The sequence below is a fragment of the Ambystoma mexicanum genome, chromosome 9 (assembly GCF_040938575.1).
Source record: "Ambystoma mexicanum isolate Mex_15411 chromosome 9, UKY_AmexF1_1, whole genome shotgun sequence".
NCBI classification, from domain to species: domain Eukaryota; kingdom Metazoa; phylum Chordata; class Amphibia; order Caudata; family Ambystomatidae; genus Ambystoma; species Ambystoma mexicanum.
Window position 1 is genome coordinate 339415007 of NC_090931.1, and position 26478 is coordinate 339441484.

General features: G+C 42.8%; 1 protein-coding gene across 1 annotated transcript in view; it reads left to right on the forward strand.

Annotated features, from left to right (window-relative positions):
• Nucleotides 1-26478, forward strand: part of LOC138487325 (uncharacterized) — a 2513852-nt gene that overhangs the window by 2174764 nt on the left and 312610 nt on the right. The window lies entirely within an intron of this gene.

Here is a 26478-nt window from a genome sequence, read left to right on the forward strand (position 1 = left end):
ACGCACAGAGAGTAAGTCTTTGTCAGGGAGTGCGTGAGCGGAACGGGCGTGTGGCACAAATGGGGCAATAAATAGCAGTGTTTACTGAGAGAACAGCATGGAGATGGGAGGCATTGTGGCAGAGAGAGATCCCCGTTTAAAAAGACTGCAAGTTTGGGCAGGGGAGCAAACCGCAGAGGCTACCAGGGATTGGATGTGAGCAACTGTCACGAAAAAGGAGTTTGCCACGAATTTAGAGTTGATCAAAAAATATATAGGGCCTCATTACACGGACGGCGGTAAGGGTTAACGGTCACCGTTAATGGTAACGGTGACCGTTAACCTTTACCGCCGTACTACAAGCTCCCTTTGCGGGTTGGGGAATATAACGCCTGCTTTTTGCAGGCGTTAAAACCCAACCCGCAAAGGGACCTTGGTGCTAATTACGGCACCGCAAATTTGCGGTACCATAATTAGCACCTTCCCCATTCCCATTATGCCCTATGGGGCAAAAATGGGAATGGGAATGGGGAAGGGCAATGGTGGAAGGGGGAATTACCGCCCCACCAACCTTGGAGTAGGGCGGTAATTCCCCTTTCTGCCAAGGCGGCGCCGGTAATTTACCGGCATGGACCAAGGTGCTAATAGCCCCTTGGTCCACCGCCTACCGTGTAATGAGGCCCTATGTTTCAATTTAAAGACGATGGGTCCAAAAAATGGTGTTCGACAATATTTGGAATCTGTTAAACAGCATAGAACCTATTTGATATGATTTTATTAATCTATTTAATTAACTCTATTTCAAAGTCGATTTTCAACAGTTTTAATTGAAAAAAGAAAAGTAGCAGCCAATATATTTAATAAACATTGTCACCTCAACTGTAATCGTGTATTTAGATGTTTTCAGCACGCTTTTTATTTTTATTGATAATTGCTTTCGAAGATTTGACACTGGTATCAGACTCACACTTGCTCTGTCAACATGTATGTGCTGCAAGTTGTAGTTATGCTGATGCACTCCTTATGGAGCACACACTCTTCTGCAAGGTACGGTATTCATGGTTGGTTGTGTATCTAATGAGGTGTAGAACAGATATGATGGGCGGTAGACCTTTAGCTTCATTGAAAGGGACATTAAATGAGAGTTGACAACGGTGACATCACAGGAGATCATGTCATGTGACACCGCTGACATCACAAGAAGTCTGTCACAGATATGAAAGAAAGATATGAAAGATAACATCCTAGCAAATCATACTAACTCAATAAAAATGCAATTGTATTATTAACCTGGATGCTTCCTTCATTTGCAGATTGAACAAGGGGGGTCCTGGGAGTCCCTCTGCCAGACATTAGTCCTGTTTACGAGAGACTTACCCAGAGTCTTTAGCTCACTATCTTTCACAGAGAAGAAATATCCCAAACATATCAGTCTTTGTCCTGCCCTGGGGCAGTCCAGCACCGAAATGCGAGGCAATTCTCCTCTGAACAAGAGTACCAACAGCATCCCCAGACACGTGTTTTGGTCTGGCTGGACCTCATCAGTAGGGTGGATCTGTGCCTCTCTAAGAATAGTGAGCAAGGGGTCCACGTCTGAATTCCCCTAGTAACTTAGGGTGAGACCCAAAGTTACTTAAATATGCAGATTTAACAAGGGGGGTCCTGGGAGTCCCTCTGCCAGACATTAGTCCTGGTTACGAGAGACTTACCCAGAGTCTTTAGCTCACTATCTTTCACAGAGAAGAAATATCCCAAACATATCAGTTTTTGTCCTGCCCTGGGGCAGTCCAGCACCGAAATGCGAGGCAATTCTCCTCTGAACAAGAGTGCCAACAGAAACCCCAGACACTTACCTTGCACTTGCCACCAGCTGGCCCTCTTTATTTATTTATTTTATTTTATTCTACTTACCTTGTACTGCACTTCCCCCCCCTCCCCTTCCCCATGCACTTTCTCCCTTCCCCCTACCCCTGCACTTACACGATCTGAATGACACCTGGCCTATTAGGATCGTTGTCTGTCTTCCCCTTGTTCCCCCCTCCCTGCCTCGTCGCACCTTGAAACACTTGTGTATAGGCGCGTTACAAATGCCATATCATATCATACATATATTGTGTGCCAGTTAATGCCTCATATGCTTTATTTAGTCATCATGTGTATGGTACAGAATCATATGCCCATGTGCTACCATCAAATTATAAGTGAAACTGACCAAGCACTGCCATCTTATACCAGGTATAGTAGACTTGGCCAGGTGCCGCTCACAGGTACATGGACAGCCACCATACGCCAATTACAGCCTCAAATGCATCACTACCCCTGTCTTATGTCAGTTCATGCCTCATATGTATTCCCGGTATTTTCACAGTATCTAATATGCATCATCCCATGTCCTGATGCTGGAATAATATGTGAAAAATAGCCTCAACTACCATCTACAATTTGCTTGTTAAAAGCCTCATATGCCTGGTGTAGTCACCTTGGGACAACAATATGTCCCGGAGATGTCACATTATGCCAAGCTCAGCCTCAAATGCCCGAATACACTCATCTGATATCAGATATAGTATTGTGAGATAGGTTCATCACCATGTACAAGGCACTGCTTTACAGTGTCTGGTACCTCCAAGTGTGGCTGCTCTGAGCCCATTCCATGGCGATATTACCTTAAAGTGCATTGCTAGTCCCGGACATATGATACTGTGCACAGGCTCCTTAAATCCCAGAGGTTGTCCCTCAACACACTTGCATGTGCAGAAAAGGCTTAGGAAGGACATGCCGCAGTGGCTCAACCTCCCTGCTCCGGTGTACGCTGTAGCTGCTTCTTCCCTCTTCCCTCTTCTCTTCTCCTAAATACTACATTATACACCTCCTGTTGATGCAGTGTAGGTTTCCCTTTTACCTCAGCATCCATTAGGCTGTTGCTGTGGGGCTGGCCAACTAAGGAATGGGATCTACACATAGCAAACACAACTCATAAATACCCATATCTGTCTCAGTTGTTGGTGGGGGCCCTGTGTCATCCAATCCAGGGATCACAACGAGAGTGCCATTCATACCAAGGTTTGATGCTAGTATTTATTTATTTATATGGCGCACCAGGCCCAAGGGCAACCGGGCGCATATCTTGGCAAGTAAGTGCATCACAATAATAGTTACAGATAAACAGAGACCACAATGCACAGGATATACAAAATGGTAAAATAATGTAAGGGTGTGCGCAATATATACAGTAACATTATACATAGTATACAGTATGATGTGCATCAATATTGACAGTTAGCATGATCTTGAATACATATGCTGAGCAGGTGATGACCAAAAAGTCCTAAGTGGCATTAGGCTTGTGTGGTGGATAAACACAGTTTGTTTTTTTGTTTGAATAGGGTTGGAGAATGTTCAGATCTAATGGTTAATGGAATGGAGTTCCATAATTTGGAGGCAAGGACTGGGAAGCTAGTGCCCCCAGCTCTCTGCAGTTTATATCTAGGGATGGTCAGGCAGTGTGCTTGAGCTGATCTAAGTAGCCGGGTAGGTGAGTAGTGAGAGAAGCGGGAGGCAAGATAGATGGGGGCCTGATTGTTCAGACATTTGTGTGTGAGTGCGAGAGATTTCAGAGAAATTCTTTGTGATACTGAAAGCCAGTGTAGGCTTCTCCTAGTTTCAGAAATGTGTGCAGATCTGGCGATGTTTAGGGCAGCTCTGATGGCGTTATTTTGGGTAACCTGTAATTTGTTAAGGTTACGTTGGTTGGTCCCAAAATATAAGGCATTTCAGTAGTCCAATTTAGACATAACCAATGTCCTGGCCAAGATAGTGCAGTTCTGTGTGGTTAGGAAGGGGCGGCATGCTGTGATAAGCTTACATGTGTAAGCGGATGCCGAGACAACAGCATTTGTTTGTGTGTTGAGTGTTAAGGTGGAGTCTAGGTAGATTCCTAGTGTTTTAGTGTCAGTGGAAACTTTGATAGAGTTACCATCAATGTTAAACGTTTTAAAGGAGGGGTCAAGTCTATTCAATCGGTATTGAGAGCCCAGGATGAGGAGCTCTGTCTTGTCATCTTTGAGACAAAGCTCATGCTGGGCAATCCAGGCTTGGATGACTTGATAGATGTCGTTCAGGGCTTTAGAGTCCACCAAGTAGTCACCTGTGATTGGAATGAGTATCTGGGTGTCATTGGTGTAGTTGGTGTAGGTGACACCCAGATAGTCAAGTACATTGAATAGAGGTTTAGTAGAAACGTTATAAAGCGTTGGTGAAACGCAGGAGCCTTGCGGCACCCCACAGAGCACCGGTGTATGTTCTGCTGTGGCGGTGGGCAAGAAAACCCTCATCTGATCTACCCGGTGGCTTTTTCAGAGAAGTGGGCCGCTAGTTTCAAGTGGCGGCAGAGGATTTGATTAGTAGTTCCAGCAGATACTCCTAGTGACCAATACATGTTTTGATGAACATGTATGTATTTAATTATTGTAGGCATTTTGTAAAGCACTGGAAATGCAGATCTGGGACATCTGATCGCCCCTGTCTTTTTGCTGCATTTGTCACTATGTTCTTTTGATGGGGGCAAGCCCCACATACCAACATATCATGCTCTTACTCGGCCAACTACCCTAAAAATCAATTTTTAATGTCCTTTTGCTCCACACCCTCACCCAAGAAAGCTGCAAAAATTGCACCCAAAGGGCCATTTCATGAAATGCAGTGAAAAAGGTGTAATCAAATGGACAGTTACCGGACATACAGGAGTAGGCGGTGAAAGAACTGTGGGGGAAAGAACTATGGGGGAATGAACTTTCACTGCAAGCCCACACGTTGAAGACAAACAGTTCAATCTGCCATAGTGAAGTTAAGTACTGATGGAGCTGACTCCCGGAATGTGTTTACAGCGAAATGGGAAAGAAGGGAAGAGGGAGGGGAAATCAGAGAAACTGCATTCAATTCCAGGTCAGGGTCTGTAGTCCTGTGATCTGTCATACAGGAGACAGTGAGTGCAAATGAGCGTGACATCGGGGGTCAGGGGGTCGTCACATCTCTGGTGGGGTGGGCTTCCCTGTGATCTTTAGAGGCACACCATAAGTTCCAATAGATGCCTGTCTTGATTTTAAAGCAAATCGTGGTTATAAATCAGATTTTATTCCTGGAAAGGTTAAGTGGTGAGCATTAGTGGATATAAGCACTTGAGGCGGTGGGCGCAGCCAATCAGGTTCCGTGGATCGAGGGCTGAAACCTCTGATCTCAGCCTGTGTTCGACAGAATGAGCAGGCTGCCTCCCCCACCCCACAGAGTCATCTTCCCCTCACCCTTCCTTTTCTTTAAAAATAAAATCTTTTCCCAACCGCCCTCCTCTACCCCACTTACCTGATTGCTGCTGCAGCAGCCCCAACCACTGCAGCAGCTTCTGTTCATCTCACTTGTCTGGCCGACATGGTAATAGACGAGGGGGATTCTGTACAGAGCCCTGCCAGCTACAACCATGGCGACCATTTTGGAAAAGTATTTTCATTCATTGAACGGGATACACTTGGCATCCTGTTCTTTGAATAAAAAAACCATATTTTTTTACCTCTCCAGGTTCCCGCGTTTGTAACCCGGGTTGTTAGTAGCGTTAGCACTACGTTCCAAGGGCTGTCATGGGGGGAATGACTCGGTGCCCTCGTTATAGGCCCTCGTGTCAGGCTGTTTGCCCGTTACCCCCCCCATTCCAGCCCTTGGAAGGGGGTGCTAACACTATAGAATTTTCCGGAAGAAGTGCTGTAAGATAGGCGTTTTGGAAAAAGGAGAGAGTTCAGCAGGGCCCGAGGTCCAGAGTTGTATAAAATGAGAGAGGTTTTTCAAAAGAAGAAGCATTCAGTTTGCCTAGAATCTTAGTTTGTGGGGGGAGGTTGTTCCAGGCCAGAGGGCCATTCGCCTTGAACATGGACCCTCCACTGCACTTAGGTTTGTATTTTGGTGTTCGGAGGATAACATATTGTGGCATAACAGTTAAGTTACTCTCCTTAATATCTGGGCCCATTTAACCAGACACTTCTGTGGACTGTGTAGAAGAAATGTACATGAATTATCTGCTTGAAAAGCAGCCTATCAAGGGGTTTCAGTCCTGGCAAGATGTATTCCCTCCTTTTAATGCCCAGGATCATATTGTCCGCCCTGATGTGGAGCATTTGCAGGTGTCGAATGATGGGGATGGGTACCACAACATAATGTCTATTGTTGTCCAATCTGGACAGGACTACTGCACTGAATGGCCTCCACTTTGTGGTGGATATATACAAATGGCAGTATTTTGCATAGTTTATGGAGGTGATAGTGCACATCCTTCACGGTATGTTGTGTACTTAGAGGGAGTACTTTCAAAACACATTGTTTGCAGTGAATGAGCATACAACATGCATGCTAACCAAGATCCAAATCATTATTTTCTTATTTGAGCAGGGCTCAAGCGCCATATACTTATTTTGAAATGTGATGTTCAGATACGTCTTAGCTGTGCACTTGTGTAGATGCCTTGATGGACTATTGACTTAGACTTAGCTTTTTTTATATGTCGTCCTTCGTAAAGTCAGCCATGAATGATTTCCCTGCACCGAATGACTTTATGGATTCTTGGAAGACATGTATTATGCGACAGCTCAGAAGCTTTCTTTGCTTGTAGTACCCAGTCTGTAAAGGTACCTTAAAGTAAGTGACAAATGAGGATCTTGTTTCACCTGCAATTGCAAGTCACTTGGATTTGATGAGCTATATGTTTAATTAATGCAACTACACATACTCTATTTTTTAATTGATCTATGCATGATTGGCTGCCTATTGTAGCGCAGTTATTAATCATTGTCTTTTATTATCCAGAGAATTAGGTAAAGCGGATCGTTAACGGCCCTCGGCCGTTACCACCCGATCCGTATTATAGCTATAGTGTTATTTCCCTGCCTGCATTTGAAGTCAGAATGTTCAGAATACAGCCAATACCAGTATTTATTGCCTGCATTCAGCACATTGTTATTGGCTGAGAGACAGTCAATCATGATCTTAATGTGTAAATTAACTTTATGTACTTGGGCTCTGACTATTTGCCCCCCTCCGTGTCCAGTGACACTATCAAACGACTCACGAATAACAGTTCTGCAAATGCTGTATAGCAACCTCACATTATTCACTATTCTGCAAAACGTTGTAGATTGATCACAATAATAGTAAGTCACAGTTCTCAGGACTGTAGCACTATATAATCAGCAAACAAAGCAAATGATCAAACTGAGAAGGATTGGTATCAAACTGAGAAGGATTGGTAAATGCATTTTAAGAGCCATTTGTAATATCTGAACTTCTGACTTCATCATCCTCTTGTCTATGTCTATTTCGATTATTTTTAAGGGCAATGGTAAGGGTAATGGTGGGTGGTTGTGCATTGTGGAGCACACAGATCTTACATAGATGCTTAGTTGCATGATATTGTGAATGATGCCAACCAGCTGCATGTCTGTTATACTGTACTTAGTATGCAAGTAGATCAGGTTGCATTCTTCCAGTATTAACTCCAGGAAATATCACATTATCATGGGAAAGGTAGGTTTCATGGAACATTGCCATTGCTTAGCAATGCACAGGTGTTGTATTCCTATATTAACAGGTCCAAGTGGAGTTATTGTTTTCAACTTTGTTTGGGAAGCCCCCTTTGTGCATCAATGCATAAACATGTAAAAGGCTAAATAACTCACAACTGTAACTCCCAGAACATGCTCTAAAGGGGAGAACAAAAGTTGAACAACAAAACAGCTAAATTGCTAGAGCTTCACAGAAAGATACAGGTCAACCAGTAATTGACACTCTCTACTATTGGAGCACATCCTTCAAAGCGTATACTCTCACTAGCTAGCAATATCTAAAATACAATTATTAGCCTAACACTTAGATGGAAAGACCAGTCAGAGACCTACTTGGTACGTTCTGATCTGGACTGTCTTTCTGTTCATAAAGGACGGTATGGGTTAGAAGGATTTCACAGCTGAGTAGGATCTCACTTTCTTCATTGTTGGTGACCATCTATTATCTCCCTTTTATGAGGTGGCAATTGAAGCCAATAACTACCATTATTGACCAGATCTGTGGCCAACGAGACTATCATATTACTATTTATGTATTTCTTGTGTGCTCATTAATTTCAGTTGGGTGCAGGGGATCTGAGAGGTTTTGTGGTGTGGAACATTTGGTCTTCAGAATGCACATTTACTTGAGCTGAATGCATGGACTAAAAACTGGGAACCATATGATTATGTCAACGTTTACATATTTTGAAAGTGCCTATCAGAGTGCTTCCAACTTCATCTTTAATGTCATTACTCTATTCACATGTCGAAATGCTGCACAAGATTAATATAGTTGCAAGGATGTTTAGACTTTTGTTATGTTATTGGCATTTATACCACACATCGCTGTCATTATCGTGGTCTCCAGGCACTCTGTTTATAATGCAGAAACATTAAGGAACGAAGGGTACCAAAGAGTAAAAAACTGTGAACAAGGCAAAAACGACCCTTGTTTGAAACAAGACGATTAGCCGGGAGAATTTCCTGGTCAGTATAAATCTCTTGTATTTTCCAGGCATTTACTGTAGGCGTTGATTGCGATGAAGCATGGTCTCTAAACCATTAACTGGGTGTGCTCGTTAACTGCTTTAATTGTGGTTGATTCTGCATTTAATGATTTGACATCCCATTAAAATAATTATAACAGGCTTCATGCTATAAACTCTTCTGTGCGTAAACTGAAGAGGAAACAGAAAGATTGCGGCAGGTGTGCAGCTGCTTCAGTCTCATTGCATCAACTCTCGGCTATTGGGAATATGCGCTGTTTTTGGCACTTAAGCCTTAATGCCCAAAAGGCAAACTTTCTAAATTAGAATTAGAATTCAGAACTGCTTTTTTAAACATGTGAATTTTTTTCTGATTTCTCGAAGGTTCAGGGATTCAGATTTCCCCGTGTGAGGACATCCACACTATATTTTCTATTGAATTGTGGATTTTAATTTTTGCTCTCCCATTTTAAACTTAGGAAAACTACAAGTCCCAGAATTCCATGGAAACAAATCCTAGGTGACTTTCTTATGCATGGAAAGGGGAACGTTTCGAGTTCTGAAGGTGTCAAACACAGTGATATCTCAAGTGCTAAGAGACAAGGACATGGATTGTCTGTGACTCAGCGAGGAAAGAGGAAATGGGACAGAGACATCTGTGAAATTGAGGCAGGATCTGGATTTTTAATCTAAGTTTTCTTCTAGCACTGAAAACCTGTGACATCTGTGTGCGGGGAAGCAGCGACAAAAAAAAGGCATGGAGTGGGAGCAATATAGGATTGATTCTGAAATTGTGATGCTCTAGTGAATCCCCGCACTTGCATCAAAAGAAGTTGTGCAAAATTCACACAGGACATCCGAATGTGCGCATCATGCATCTTCTTTTATGCTGCTATTGCACAGTTGCCACATTATGTGGCGTTTCTGCACATTTCTTAGCCTATTCCCCATTCAGAAATGGTATTCACTTTGAAATGTGCAGAAAACAGAATCAAAGACTGTTCAGAAATAAAGTCCAACCACGGAAACCAGGAGGCAGCAAACTCCCTGGACCAGTCAAAGACCAAAACATAAGCGAAACTGAAAGGAAGATCGTGATTCAGAAAACAATGCACGAGCGAGGCAGCTGCAAGTTGGTTTAGAAAGCACACTCAAGGAACTGAAACGCAAAGTAATGCTACAAAGAGGGAACTTGTGGCAAGTCTTCCTCAAGTTTATATAGTTGAGTACCAAAAGGTAGCACTCACGCATGCCTGAGTTGCTTTTTTCCCCTAATAAGTGTAGTTTTCAGTGTTTCATGCATGCAAGCGTCGAAGCATGAACCAGAGGGGGCAGAAAATGGTAGGGAAAATTCCATACAAATGTTAAGAATAAGAGGAAAAACAGTATAAGTATTTCTATTGAGGTCACAACATGTTTACATTTGTTCCATGCAGGGTATAACACTCCATTGATTCACTCCCGGATTATGTTCCAAGTGTAATTCTTGGTCATAGCAAAGCGGACACCCAGGAAGAAACATATTGCAGTATGCTACTCTTTGGGAGAGGGGCAAAAGATATATGGCTCCATTTGAAATCCTTCCTACCTCGTATATAATGAATGCTCCTGCAGTTGTAGGTGGTCTAGTAAGCAATGAGGAATTATCTGAGAAAAGGCCATGATATGGGCCACACATCACTAATTGACAGTACTGTGACTATGTTACATATCTCCTGTAGAATGTATGCGTCATGTAGAGAGAAATTAACCTATTGGCTTAGGGATTTCTATTTGTACACATCGGAACACCTGAACTGTGTGTCTTACGTTGCTTGAAAGTTTTATTGGGATTAAACTTTTTTTTAAAGAAAGATATATCATCAACTACTTTGATAAACTCACTGGGTGGAAGGATATAGATTGCTTCAAGAAATGTGCCACAATGGAGCCTCCTCGCTTGCACTGAATCCAGATTCTAGGTTTTGCAGGCCAATATTTGACCTACCTCTTTCCACTGGTGCCCTCTAACTGGTGGTGCCCTAAACTGTTGCCCAAAGCTGCCAGCTCAATTGTATACATTAATATTTTTATGCTACTGAACCCCGAGGCAATCTAGCAGTATGGAATACATTGCAGAATAATGTACCCCGAACTGTTAACTCTAAGGGTACTTACTACAAGTCACCCAGATTGTCTGTGCTTTATAATGCACAAGGCCATAGATGAAGTTCCTTACAATAACATTTAACCATAACAGTGATTGGGGTACTTTATTATGAATAATACCAGAATAAAAATGGGTATACACATTTTGACGAAGGCAACGAGTGGCATAAAGCTACATTGCTCAGAACGGATGTCTGTTGTTTTTGGAAAGCACAGATGCGAGCGCACCCTGGTGCTTTAGCTGAAAGCAGAGGATTAGATATCAATGGCTAAAACCATATTCCTTATGCTAAATCCTTTGCATTAATCAGGTAGTTTGGTCAGAAATGTTATTGGGCCAATCAATCAGGCATCTATTTCCGAGCATACATTGATCGTTCTTAAAAAAGTTTCCAATGCAACTTACCCACGTTTCTCTCACTTTAACACCGGCAAAAACGACAGGTCGGGTACCGCCATCTTGTGCTAATCTTATCCGTTGACCCATCAGCCCTAAATTGGCATGCCCACAAGGCACTAATTCGGTTCACCAGCCGATAATACTGGCATCACTAGACGCTCATGCCCCATTTCACAAAGCCAATGCACGTCTCATGTCAACGTCCTCTGTGAGCAATCGATTGATGTTTCTCCATGGAAATGCCAAGGCGCCTCGTTCCTCGACAACTGTAAACAAACCCTTTCTGGTCACGCAAGGTTGGAGTTTCTTTTTCCTTAGCGTCAGAGTATTTAATTTAAAGCTTCCCTTGCTTGTTTCTGCTCTTTTCAGCTATCTGCTAAGTACGACACACTGAGAACTGGTACTTATACTGCCTAACATGAATTAATTCAGTAGTCGCTTTTCATTTCTTATATTATGGATGAATGTCTTTACCAAACCATATTTAAACATGTGTCCTTGCAAACTTTTAAAGTTTGAGCCCATTAATCTTGGCTTTTCACAATGGGCCTCATTACGAGGTGGACGGTAAGGGTTAACGGGCACCGGTAATGAGACCCGTGCCGGTAAACCCTTACCGCCCTATTCCGAGGTCCCTTAGCGGGTCCCACTATGGGCGTCTGTTTTTACCAGGCGCCCTTAGCGGGAGCCACTAAGGGACCAGGGAGCCAATAACGGGCCCGCTATTAGCGAGCCCGTTATTAGCTCCGTCCCTATTCCCATTGAGCCCTATAGGGGCTCGAATGGGAATGGGGAATGATTCTCGGAATGGGGACTTACCGGGTCCTCCAAGGTTGGAATGACCCGGTAAGTCCCCCCTTACCAGAATGTGGTAAGGGGGTAGCCATGCTGCTATTAGAACCATGGCTACCTCCTACCTCGTAATGAGGCCCAATGTGTTTTTGTAACATGGCTGTTTCTTCACTTGTCTTTCTTTAACATTCAATCACAATAGGAAACCTCTTTTCGTTACTGTATGCAAACAAAACATTTTTTTTTTCCCTCACTGTTGATTCTATGCTTCTTCACTATTCAGGAACTATGGCAACAATTCAGTCCTACCTGTACGAGCCCGAATATTCATAAGAGGAAATCCTTGAAAGGGAAAAAAGTCGAGACTATGTGGAATTAGATGAAAGTCATTAGGATTAATCACCAGAGCCTGAACCCAGTCGCACAGAGCATGTTTCCACCTGTTGTACCTGCCATCGTTATGAGCTTATGCCTACTCTTATGACACTCTGGTGGACACCTGCTGTTGCAGAGAAAACTCTGGCTGCTTAGCCTACATTGCCGAAGAAGACACACCACTGCTATGTGTTACAAAGCTGCATGACTTCAGGGCCGCCTGCCTTACAAGATCCATGTTGCGAATGATGATGGTCCTTAAGCATGAACATTGAGCTGTAGTTTGCCTTCATAATCCAAATAACGAGTAAATTCAATCTATATACTTCTGTGTTTGACAACTGAAACAGCAAACATAATATGTTGTTCCCCTACATCAAAATAACTTCGATGGATCACTGACGAAAGAATATTTCTGTAAATTGAATATATTACTCATTCTAATGTGAAACCAAAGTGTTCATCTAGATTTATCTACAATTATGTTTCTTTCACTTGGCAGTATCTCCCAAACTGTTTTTTCTGGAATGTGAGTTCACATTTCTAATTGATCCCTACTTGAAATCACAAGTACTGTCAGTATTGTGCGTGAAAAGGTACTTCTTAAAGCATAACCATGCCTTATATTTTACAAGGTAGTGCGAACAATAGAAATGCAATTATTGGGTTCAATTAAGTAAACTATTTCTGTATTTCTTACACAGGTGGTACAGGCTTGTGGCATATCATGCGTTTACATGGTAGATTCATGGAAGACTGGGATTTTGCGTTCAACGAGTAATACCTGCCTGTGTGGTTTGAGCTCTTTGTGATGAATTCCCCAGTGACCATGGACAATACCGTTGATTTATATAGACAGTACCTCGACCGCAGCAGTATCATTTGTAGTGTCAGTGCCATCCACTTTACTAAACTAAATAAAACAAATAAAAGATCAGTTAATCAGAGCAGTTGTTAGAAATTATTTGTAAGTCCAAACATCTAAGAATATTTTAAAAGATTGGTGTGCTTTAACAAGTTTATTGGCCTATCGCTCTGCCCTCATCCACATCCATCCCCCCTTCACTATCAATGGCTGTTCGCAGCTGTGGCTGTGTGCTCGCAAGGGTACTGGGAGGATGGGAACGCACAAGGTGCCGAATACCATGTACACTCAAAGGATTCTTTCACATGGGGTCCCTTATCCACATGGCTAGCCGAGACCCAGTGTCTCCACACTCACCTTTGAAGACCCTGTCTCTACAACAAACACATGCCTGTGTCCATTGACTGTGTTCCAGGCCTATTGCACTCACTTCATCCACATCCATCCCCCTCTGCTATCATGACAGTTTACACCTATGGGCATGCGCTCGCAAGGGCACTGGGAGGATGGGAACGCTGAAGGTGCCGACTACCATGGACACCTAAAAGGGTTCTTTTGCAAGGGGTCCCTTATTCACATGACCACCCCAGGCCTGGTGTCTATAGTCTCCCCTTTGAAGAACCTGTCCCTGCAATCAACAAATGTATGTGTTCTGTCACTGTATTCCAGGCCTATTGCGCTCACCTCATCCACATCCATCACCCTGTTAAGGATTCTAATCGGGCATCACACACCAGACCAGGACTCTTGCCCTGAGCCTAGGATGCAGCGCACAGTTAAAACACTTTTACTTAATTTCCTAGAATTACGATTGAGCTGGCACCCAACCCATCTCACACCCCCTTTTACAAATATGCCGGGTCACAATGGACCATGAACCAGGCAAATACAATATTTATTTATTTTAAATTCAAATAAAATCACACACATTTAATATTGGGCAGCAATCACCAATGGAGTGATAATTACACTGTACAATGATAGAATACAAGTAATTTGACCTTCTACTATAGCATAGCCAAAGCACAAATGAATGGAAGCAATTTTACTGTTCGGGTAGATAGCACCCAGTTAAGATTTCCCCTGCAATACTCCCTGAAACCCCTATTAATCGAATTTTGAGTGAATAGAAACGAGCAGCAAGGAGTCAGGTATGCAGGCAGCAAACATAATTAAAATCTGACCTTGCCCCATGAAATGGGAGGCAACATCGAATTTTAAAACCTTTGCAATGGCATAAAATAGCACTTGGAATTACTAGATATTTAATTTGAATGTGCGGTTAAAGGAATGAGGTAAATATGAGTTATAACAGTATCAGGGATGTAAGAGCACTAGCAACTACAAGGCAAGGTACCTAAAACTGGCATACAGTTCAGAAAATCCACTTTGAAGTGACAACACAGTGCAGCTAAATCACATGCATAGAAATTGCACTTTATTACTTTCACGGGTTTAAATGTCAAAATGGTTTGAAAAACAGGTGAAATAGACAGAATCGGAATGCGTTTTTTATGCTGAATGACAGAAGCAAATCACATATGCAAGTGAAAGAGTGACTAAATTAATGACAGGATGAGATTCTCACTGGGAAAGTAAATTCGGGTTTAAAAATAAAAGCAGTTGACAGATAAAATCGGTTTGGAAAGGAAAGGGCGAGTTTCACTTAAACTAGATTTTAGTGGCTAGAAAAGAGAAATGCCACCCGTGAATAGAAAGGTTACGCTGCAGTTGTAACCCTTCACGCAGTGTGCCTCTTTTTGGGGAGAATTAACTATTTTAATCAAAATATAGTACTAAGGACTTAAAAATGACAAAAATGAGTGGAAGAATGGCGCTAACACTAGGAAATCAAGGACAGAATGCACAGAGAATTCTGACAAGTTTAAATAAGTTATCATGGTATTGATGGGATTACTTAGAAGGTGGAACAAAGACAAAGTATCAAGATGGGGTATGCTATGTGTTGCTATGGGGTGGGGTGATACTCACAATCAGCACTTGAGTTTGGGATTTGGGACAGCCAACTGGGTTTCTGGACTCAAAGGATCTGGTCACAGCACAACAGTGGGCTATCCTAACAGAAAACAGCTGGGCAAAGGTCTGGTCACTGGATAGCGAGGGCACAGCTGCCATGCAGGTAGGGGGGCAAAAAGCTGGTCTGGTCACAGTATACTCTCAAAAAGGGTCCCCAGCGTTTCCCCCTTTCTCCCTGAGTTATTGGGATTTTTAGTGGTGTTTTTTTCTGGATCAATGGTCCTGCCTGGATAGGGTCAGCTATGCTCTGGCCTGGCAATGGAATCTGGAATCTGGCAGGATGAATATGGAATATCAGGACACACAGGAGCTGGAAAATTTAGAAGAGAGTGTGTCCTTTGTCTCTGTGAGCTTCCCCCTTTTATAAGGTGGGTGACATCACAGGATTACACAATGGGGCCGACTTTGGCTGGACATGCCTCTAACAATGGGATAGGTCAGCCTTTGTATGTCTCCTATTCCCTAGAAGCAGACTGAACTGAAAGAGGGGACTCAGATTCATGGGGTGTGTTTTTATGAGGTACAGAGCCATCCCACAGTCAATTTTGCCAAAAATCAGATATGACATAAATTGCACATTTTTACAGTTGTGGCACTTTTGCAAATGACATAGGCAAATGACATATTCCACACAGAGCAGAACATTCCAACTCCCGGTCTGTACAACATTGTTTTGTCCTTCTAATAATCTTTCATAATTTTTGGTTGGAAATATTTTACCTACAATTCTACAACTTTATACATGTGTACATATTATCATATAGCATGTTTGCATTGATATCCAAAGTTGCGCCATGGATACTTTTCCCATGATTTACCCTTTTCTGCTGTTTGCATCCCCCACATGCTAGGGGAATCAACAATGTCTTGTTTTAATGCCACCAAAAGTACATTTAAACTTTTAAAGTGCCGCATTTCTGCATTTTCCGGTTGCAGAGATAAAAGTCTTAAAGTGTATTAATTCCGAACAGTCTTTTGCCCCAGATGGGCTAGCTTTTGTCTCCCATATAAGGACATACTTCCAACCCCCAGCAAATGTCAAACTTTAGCCAGCCTGAATCCAATGTGGCTCTGGAGTTGCCTTTGAAGCTCCCCAGTTTAAGGTGAGGGGAGGTGTTGATAACAAGTCACACCTCTGTGTCCCAGAATCCATTGTATCAAGCTGGAGCACTGCCACAGTGTCTGATGAGCGTGTTACATCCACCACCCATTCCTATTCAGATGCCTCGGGGGCTGTCCACTTGAAGGGAGGCAAAATTCTTTTCCCAGGAGGCAAAGTCCTTTGAAGCCAGGGCCTGAAAAAAACCCGTCCTCCTGGTTTCACAGTAGATTTTTTTTTCTTCTTTCCTGAACCAGAAGCAAGTCTGTTGGGAAGAAATATCCCACATATATTTTAACACAAACCCCCCTCACCTTTCTATGCAAGGACAGAGCCTTAAATCAACAATTTACTTTTAAACAGACATTTCCTTGTTTGTAAAAAGCAACCATTTTATGCCAAACATTATTTGCAGCCCTAGTCAATTTCCCATAAACAGAAATTTGTTCAAGGCAAAGGTCCACTGACACTAACATGAGCACAGAAAAATAGGGCTTCTTGTGAAGATTTTAGCTGTGATATTGTGTTGTAAAGTAAAGCATTTTTGTGTACGGCTTGGAATGGAGTTCTTTGCTATTTCACAAATCTTGCATGACACAGCCTGTCATTCAGTGAGAAATGCCCCTTTTTTTTCTGGAGCACAACCTGAGGTGGATCAGAATTGTGTACTGTTGAAAACGGTGGAAAAGAGCATCAGGGCGCATTCATTTTAAATGTAAAATATTTCCTTTTTTTCAATGGGACATTTTGAGCTAGCAGCAAAGCAGCGCTGTTTTTCATTATTTTCTTTGGTGCACATAAGGAAAACACTGCCAGCCATTCTCGGGGTGTTCCATGTTCCCTCTTGCCCCATATGTGCTTGGCAAAGACGATGCAGCCATCATTTTTGGAGCTGCAAAACACAGTTTTGATGCGAGGCAATGGTGCCATTAGAGCATGCGCAGCCATTCTGCTGGTACTGCTGAATTGCAGCTTGGTAATGGAGGGGAATTCTGCTGGGTTGGAAAATGTACCCCACACCCCTCTGCTATCAATGACAGTTTAGACATGTGGGCATTCGCTGGCAAGGGCGCTGGGAGGATGGGAACGCTCGAGGTGCCAAATACCATGTACGCCTCAAAGGGTTCTTTCACATGGGGACCCTTATCCAGATGGCCACCCTTGACCTGCTGTCTACAGTCTTCACTTTGAAGACCTTGTTCCTGCAATGAACATATGTCTGTGTCCATTGACTGTGTTCCTGGCCTATTGCACTCGCCTCATCCACATCCATCCCCCTCCATTATCAATGACAATTCACCCCTTTTGGCGTGCACTTGCAAGGGGGCCTCACTGGCGGGATTGAGGAGGTCAAACATTGTCATAGAGGCCTTGTGGGTGTGAACTAACATGTCCAACATTCACGTACACACCCACTTCTGTAATCCTTTATAAACACTGTGGGCGTTAACAAGAAAACATCTGTGAAATCGACAACGTATATCGCCATCTCTCCACTTTTTACCTTGCTCGCTGAATCGGCAGCTCTATTCTTCTAAGTAACGGTTAGTTAACTTTTACATTTGTTTTCTGTAGTGTTACTGTTCACTGCTGGGCCACTTTATATTGCTTTATACGAAGGTACACTGTATCCTCATTTTATTTTATTCAAAAAGTCTGCACATTTATCAACTGTCCTATGCATTTTTATCTCTGTAATTAGCAACTAATTAGCTCACTGCTCAGAGAGGCACAGCTTCACCTCACTGATGAGGCCCAACACGGCTTAAACACATGTATGGGGTTGCTGTTGGTACTCTTCTTCAGAAGAGAATTGCCATAGCATTTCTGTGCTGGACTGCCCATGTGGGTGGGACAAAGTCTCATATGCAAATGGATATTTCACTTCTGTGAAAGGTACAGTGAGCTTAAGTGTGGCTGCAGACTCTAGAGTGGGTACCCTCCCAAAGAACAGGTCATTTAGCCGTGTTCATTCTCACAGAGGGAAGCCTATGGACTATTTTTTGATTGTTTAAGGGACTTAGGTTTAGTCACCCTAAGTTTCCTAGGGTCATCCAGACATGGACACCTTGTTCACTGTGCTCAGAGAGGCATTTAGCCATGTTTGTTCTCACAGAGGGGCACCTATGGACTATTTTATGACTGTTTGTAATGAACTCACAATAGTTGAAGAATCTAAGGAGAAAATTTGAGCAGCAGATATACAGAAAATCAATGTCTCTAGAGCTCTCGTCCTCTCCAGGCTGGACTACTACTTCCACAATCTGCCTTTATCTTCCCTTGATCCCCTTCAACTAATCCAGAACAGGGCTGCCAGACTTATCCTTGGTCTCAAGGTCAGGGGCTGCATCTCTCCAGCCCAAAACTAGCTTCACTGGCTCCCGGTGGCTGTGAGGATCAAGTTCATGATCCTGTGGACCATCCACAAGGCTATCGGGGGCCAGGGACCCCGCTACATCTCACTCTTTCACTAAATACCTCCCTCTTAGAGACCTTTTGTCATCTAGCTACAATTATCTGCAGATCAGATGCTATTCCAAACAGATGTTGTGGGTTAGATCTTTTTCCTTGGCAGGCACCTCCCTCTGTAATGCCATCCCTGCCCCACTCAGGCTTTTCTGCCTGATCTCCTTAAGTTCAGGAAAGCTTCTCAAGAGCCACCTTTTATCTTCTTCATTCCCCCCTGCTAATACCCCCCTCTGTTGCATTGACTGACTGCCTGGTCCCTTCTGAGCTCCACAGGGCACCAGGCCCTCCTCGCCCACTATAATATTATTATTATTATTATTATTATTATTATTATACCACAGCACCCTGTGTTACTGTTGCCCCTCACAACCTGCACTCAGCTTTCTGGGCTACTTTCCTCTGATAAGCCTGGCAGGGTGTGCATCCTGAGGCGATCCTGTTCCACCCATGTCCTTGCGCTTGCCATGTGGTCTGCACTCCACTGGCACTTGCCCACCTGGCATCCCCTTAAAACTTGCCTAGCCACAGTGACCCTCTTGTTCCCCTCCTCCTCCTCCCCTGCACTTGTATACCTAGAATAGATTTACACAGAAGCCAATAAGCCTTTTAAAACTGCACTCATTCGGGGAATGCTGGAATTTTAGTGATGTAATCAGTTTTGTTGTTATTATTGCTCATTGGACGTTTTGCCCTGGGTCCAACAGTCCACCCAGCCTGGTGCAAAATTCCTGCTTCCCCCGTCCCTTCCAAGTCCGTCCGGGCCGTCTCTGTATATTAACCCATCACTTTTCTTTCATCTATATCCATGAATCTTTATGTCATGCTGTAACCATCTCTGTATGTCAAGTATGATTACTGAAATGAGTTTGTGTGAATTAATAATCTGCACTAATGGTAGGTAGTGAATAGCTACTTAGCTAATATCCAAACATACTTATCAGGTGTTGGATACTAGGTGCATAGAGTACTGCTGAAATAGGTTGCATAGTCCCAACAGTGAAATTATTTAACCAATTGACAGAGTTGTCGAAGTCGTCGTATTGGGCTCAAGATGCAAAAGCCTGTTTTCCTCATTTGTATACGAATTCTGTTTATTTCAGAAAAGCAGTATCCCACTTTGGCCCAAAAAACTGCCCCACACTATTAATTTGGCTTTTTTCGGGCATTGCCCTAATGCATTATAGGCAAATCCGAGCCTGTCTGCACCTCGCCTAGGGTCATCTTTCAAAGAATACGTAAATGTTGTGGGACCAGGCGGGTTGATACTGTTAAAATGGAAGTAACTATTTTCATAAGTGCGATACTTTCATTGTTTTTCACTGCACAGCTTACCATGAACAGTGTTCATTTTTGTGGCATGTGTTCCCAAAAATGAAACTCACTCTGACATGCTGTGAATGCTGGATGAAGGGTTGCATTGTTATTTGTCCTTGAATCAACCACAACTTGAAGGACAAAATGTGTCAAATATCCACAAAGAATTGATAGGATTTACTATATTGAAAGCTTATGTAGTAAATTTAAGTTTCTATTACTGAGATCTGTCTTTCGAAGTGGTTGATCATCCGTCACATAGAGGATGGAAACTCAAGACACAATGTAAGCAACATTTTAAATAATATTTATGCAAGTGAGGATGGCAAGTGTGCTTTATGTTACATGATTAACGTTGTGATGGATGAAAGTTCAATTTGACATAAAGAATAGACATTGTACATGTTAATTGAAACTTAAATTGATAGTTAACATAAATATGTACTGTGTATATTCAATTATGAAATATATTTTTGCATTCTTGATTTTACATAGTCATATTATACCGATGTGCGCCTGTCATGGGGTGCAGTCTACCAGTAGACGGCTTCTATTACTGAGATCTGTCTTTCGAAGTGGTTGATCATCCGTCACATAGAGAATGGAAACTCAAGACACAATGTAAGCAATTTTTTAAATAATATTTATGCAAGTGAAGTGAGGATGGCAAGTGTGCTGTATGTTACATGATTAACGTTGTGATGGATGAAATTTCAATTTGACGTAAAGAATAGACATTGTACGTGTTAATTGAAACTTAAATTGATAGTTAACATAAATATGTACTGTGTATATTCAATTATGAAATATATGTTTGCATTATTGATTTTACATAGTTATATTATACCAATGTGCACCTGTCATGGGTACAGTCTACCAGTAGACGGCTTCTTCAACCATAATTGGATAATAATCATCAAAAATACATCTGTGATAACCATTATCTGGGATGATCACCAGATAACAATCTGGCCTTTCATGGTTGCAGTAATAAGGAGCAACATGGCAGCCTATAGGTTCTGAAACATGCAGATGTGAAAGTGTTGCATTTGAAATTTAAAGCACTAATTTCTTCTCTGTATTGAAACATCATGTGCATCGATCAAAAATCAGTGATGGAAATAATAAACTTTTGATGAAGAATGCAAAGACTGGGACTAATCGATCAATGAACGGAATCAGCATTATAAGATCACCGTTCACAGTTAAAGAAAAAATGAGAACCATGTGATGTTCGCTAGCTATAACCTCTATTGCAAAAAGTTACTGATGTTTTCGTGGACTTAATTACCTCTTTTCAGCGCATTATGTCCAAATGAAAAGTACTTATTATTCTCCCAACTATTGCTGTTATCTTTCAAATAAACTGTTTTTATCATGTTTGTGAAAAGAAACAAAAGTCTTGCGTTTGTTGTGGATGTGTGTTTGTGTTTATATTCCTGGTTCTACTTTAGAGAATGTTATGACGTTTGTGATGACTACGATGGCATGAGACATGCATTGGCGTTGTGATATGGGGCGTGATCGTCTAGTGATGTAAGCATTAGGGACTGGTGATCTGAATTAGTGCCACAAGGGCACTTGAACTTAGGGTGATGGATAAATGGATAAGATTAGCACAAGATGGCAGTACCCAACCTGTCGTTTTTCGCATGTGTTAAAGTGCAAAAAACTTGGGTAAGTTGCATTGGAAATGTTTTTAAAAACGTTCAGTGTATGTTTGGAAATACATGCCCGATCGATTGGGCCAATAACATTTCTGAACGAACTACCCCAATAAATATTCAATAACATCACAAATAGAGGATCATGAAATAATTGGCAGTCTTTGTAAGATGAGTTTGTTCCGTCAGTATTATGTACATTGTGTATTTAACAGTGTCTCCAATGTAAACTTTGGACATTTTGATCATTTTCCAATTATAATAATAATATAATTTGTTTTTTATATAGCCCTTTAATCTAAAGCGCTTGACAACTGACATATTTACATACATTAATACCCAATCGAAATTGGTACTCGTTTATCGACCTTGGAAGGGTGAAAGGCTGCATTGTCCTGCAACCTCTAGATCAAACCAGATTTCAGCAACGAGTGTTTAACCCGCTGAGCCACCTTACCGGCTTACCATTTATTGCAGAAAACAGCACAGGAGTCCTAGTAGGCTGAGTTCCCATGCCATTTTGACAGATAGACAATGCACTTTAACCTCTACAGCAGTGACCTATATGTTCACAATTCACAACGATCGTGGCTGTCATTACAAAGGATGTCTATGGATTTTACCTTCTTTTCTCAGGTGTGAAACACCAGGAAGAGTTCAAAGAGGTTCCAGTCCCCCCCCCCCCTCACAAACACCTAACTGCTACATCAGATTCATGTGTAGACCGTGCCGGTTTCCGTTGCCCTAGAGCACTTTCCCACACTGTGCACCACTCCAAGGTAGATAAACATGCAGAGAGGTTCTCTCCACGTGACCATTTACTGGACCCACGAAAATTGAGGGGAGAAGTGGCAGTTAGCAAATGTTATGGCTCACGTTATCTTTCTGAGAAAAACGCTATTTGGCCCACTCATAATCACAATAAATCTTCTATATTATGAACGGTGGATTTGGGGTTTTACTCTCCATTCAAGAGGTCCATGGGTCTCGAGTGGGGATTCGGAGCGTTTAACGTGGCTCCCAATTCGACCCACAGTATAGCCTCCATTTCCTGGTGGTAATGGGGAGAAAAAGCTCCAGGAATTTGATGGAGGTATTTTCTCCATTTACCTTCAAAGCTGGAATGTGTGCTGAAAAAGTGCAGTACTTCTGTTTCCACAACTTTTTACCACATCACAAATTCTTAGTGATGCTCATTTTGAAGCATCCGAGAACATACACTTCCATTCATAATTTCACTAGGAAGGTTGGAAACTGTTCCAACTGAAAGCCTTTGAATAGAAGTGGATATCCCTGTCTCAGGCCACTATTGTGCAGCATACATTAGATTGATTTTTATGAATTCAGGCAGATAATTGACATTGGGAGTGTTACCATCGTTTTACTTCTAATTGTGGCCTGATAAAATAAACACGCTTTTCACTTTTACAAACATTGGAACAGATCCGTTTTGTACCAATTTGGTTGCACGTATAACAGGGAATTGAAGAAAAATGTTTGCGCTAAGGCAAAAATAAAGTTATGATATTTTGCAAACGGTGTTATGTTTAACTGACAGGAAATTGAGCGAACAGTTTTTAAACTGTATTCCTTGTGTACATAGTTTTAAAATGAGGAAAAACAATTTGTTCCCATTTAATCGAAAATCAGTTTGCTCAATTTACTTCAGTAGAAACAATAGGTCTGTATTTGGGTCTGGAGCAAACCCTCTTGACTGCATCACTTATTACCCAATAAGCAAAAATGGTGTGCAAAGCATATGCTCCATTGTATATGCAATAGTACATGAAATGCACTATGTAGTCAAAGTGGTTTCGCTGAATCTCTTAACTTGACTTGAAAAGGTTTGCTCAGGTCACGCTGACAGTTCCTGCAGAGTCCTAAAACATTAAAACATATACCATTGTCGTACGGGGGCATGGTAAGATCTCTGTAGAGTAGAGGGACAGGGTTTCAGTCACCCTGCGCACATTCTTTTACTAGCCTGCGTATTTTTTCACCTCTTGTGCCAACATCCCACACTAGAGCTGGAATACATTACATTTCTAGATCGGGTTGCCATCACACTTGATATACAAGGAAAAAACTTTTTCGGGCACCAGTGGACCTAAATTTTATGGAGGTAAGCCGCAAATATTTGCAGGTGACTTTTAAAGAAAGTTGCATTGCCCAAACCAAATTTCTAGAAATATAACTATTCCTAATGCGTGAAAAGTTAACATTGTGAACCCATATACATAGGGCCCTTTAAGACGAGGTAGCAATACTTTAAGATGAATGGGGATGCTGAAGTTACTCAAACATCATTAATCAAACCGACTCAGGAAGTTGGCAAAACGGTGCTGTTTTATTTGCAATTATCTAAAACAGGGAGTTACAACAGACGTCATCTGACGTTCGCTAGATTTATCTCAGAGCATTTAATAAAAAACATAACTTTTAGAGTAAAAACTCGTCATAAGTGATATCACACTACGTGGAAAACAACAAAAACTTACTCGGGGATGTGATAGGATTACAGGGAACATCAAAGTATACGTTCCATACTAATGGGGGGAAGTGATTGGGTTTCTACTGTCAGGTGGGCAACTAAGCCCCTCCCAAGTGCAAATCATCTTTCGTGTAACTCTAATACACGACACTTCATTGGTTATACAAACTATAGGGCTCTTTAATACATGGCCCTCTACCATTGGTTTGGTACCTTTGCACCCCTCTGGAACATTCCAGACGCTAGCAGCACGCAGGCTACCATTCCAAGTTCATGGATAGTCGGCGTGATCATGCCTCCCCTTCCAATTAGCCACACATCTATAATCACTTTTTGTCAGGATCCATCCCTGGAAGCTTTGGCATACGTGGAAGGTATTGTCACGAAGATCCTTTAAGTAACGGGCTAGCCCTCAACCAAGATGGCAGACACCGTTATTTAAGCAAGCCCCGCCCACCATCCAGTGCGTTGTATCTGTGTTATCCGCCTCGATACGTTCGCTCTGGCTAAACCTCTGTTTGGCTTTTTCTCTGCCTTCTACTGTTCCTCGTCAGCCCACCAGCCCGTGCTACTACTCCCCTTCTCTTGTTCTCTCGACACTCTGTCGCCTCGTATCCTCTGCCCTTTCCTTTCACTTTAGGCTTTTTGCCGTTCAGACTTGCGGCCCCCGGTCTGCCACCCTCGCAATTCTTTGCGTTCCTCCTTCATCTTCCGTCCTTTCCTTTCACTTAAGGCTTCTTGCCGTTCCGACTTGTGGCCCCCGGTCCGCCACCCTTGCGATTCTTCGCATTCTGCCCTGATCATTTAGTGGATCTACCTTTCTCTGGTAAGTAGGGACTTTGTCCATAAACTCCCCTTTTATCCTTTGTTACGCTTCCCGTCTTCTACTTTGTTTACCTCCTGTATTCCTCTACAATTACTCCACTCATCAGTCCACGGCAACTACAGTTCGGATTGGGAACTGGTTTACCTGAACCTCCACATCATACCCTCATCATTGTCTACAGCACGGATCAAAATTACCTGAACCTTTACTTACCTGTACGATCATCTGGATCCGGCTACTGAAGAAGCTCTATCCAAGGACTCACCTCTTGGAACATTTTCACAGGGTTTTTTGCTGTCCACCGGCCTTTTCCCTGTCACGGGGGCTTGGCTCCTCGGGGCCCCCCAAGACAGGTTCCACTTCCTGTCGAGGTGGCCTCCGAGGGAGCCAGGCCCTATTTACATGACAGGAAGTCCCGAGAGAAACCCACCAAGGATAAACCCAAGGCTCCACAGAAGCAATCACTACTCACTAAGGACGGACAAGAGGAAGCAACAGGTGAGGAGGAGGGTGGTGAAGGGGAACAGTCTGACAGTATACAACGCCCAGACAGGCTCATGGCTTCCCTAGAACAATATCAGGAACTGGTAGCCGCTTTACAGGGTCTAACCCTAGAAGTTCAATCTCTCAAGACAGAAAACGCAGCACTGCACCAACAAGTAGTCCTACATAGGGACGATCAAGGAGATTTACCACCCATGCCCTTATCCTTCGGTAAATGCGATGGCTACCCGGGAGGTCTAAAGGAATACTTGGATGCCTGTCACGTATACTTCGCCTTAGGTGGGATTCCTTATAGCCAATCTCACCGGGAATGCCTTGGCCTGGGCCACCCCGTTGGTGACACGAAAAAATCCCACATTGATGAATTATGACCAATTTGTGGATCTCTTTAAGGGAAGGTTTGATCGTCCAGAAGTGCTCTACACCTCATTGGAAGCAATTCTTGATGTCAAACAAGGGAATACGTACTGCAGACCAACATATCTCACTTCCTGAGACTAGCTGCAAAGACTGACTAGCCAGATTCTGTAAACAGACTATCTTTCGGAGAGGACTCCATGACGAATTAAAGGATGAACTAGCCCGTGTAGCTCGACCTCCGTCGTTCCAAGATCTTATGACACTCACCCTGCAGTTAGAGTACCGACTAAATGAACGTCGCCAGGAAAGTAGAAGACCTCGCATGAATCGTCCATCACCAAGCCTGGCTCCTCACCCACCTAGAGAGGTGTCTACCTCGGAGGAACCTATGCAGATAGGGGCAGCCCGAGGCCCTTTAACGCCTGCAGAATGCAAAAGACGGAAGGACTCAGGCCTCTGTTTATATTGCGGCTCCTCGAAGCATCTACTCAGAGACTGTCCTGAAGTGCCCCCATGAAGGAAGGAAAACTTCAATCCTCGGTCCTTTGCAAGGGAGGTCTCGGGGGAACAAGACACAGTCCTTGCT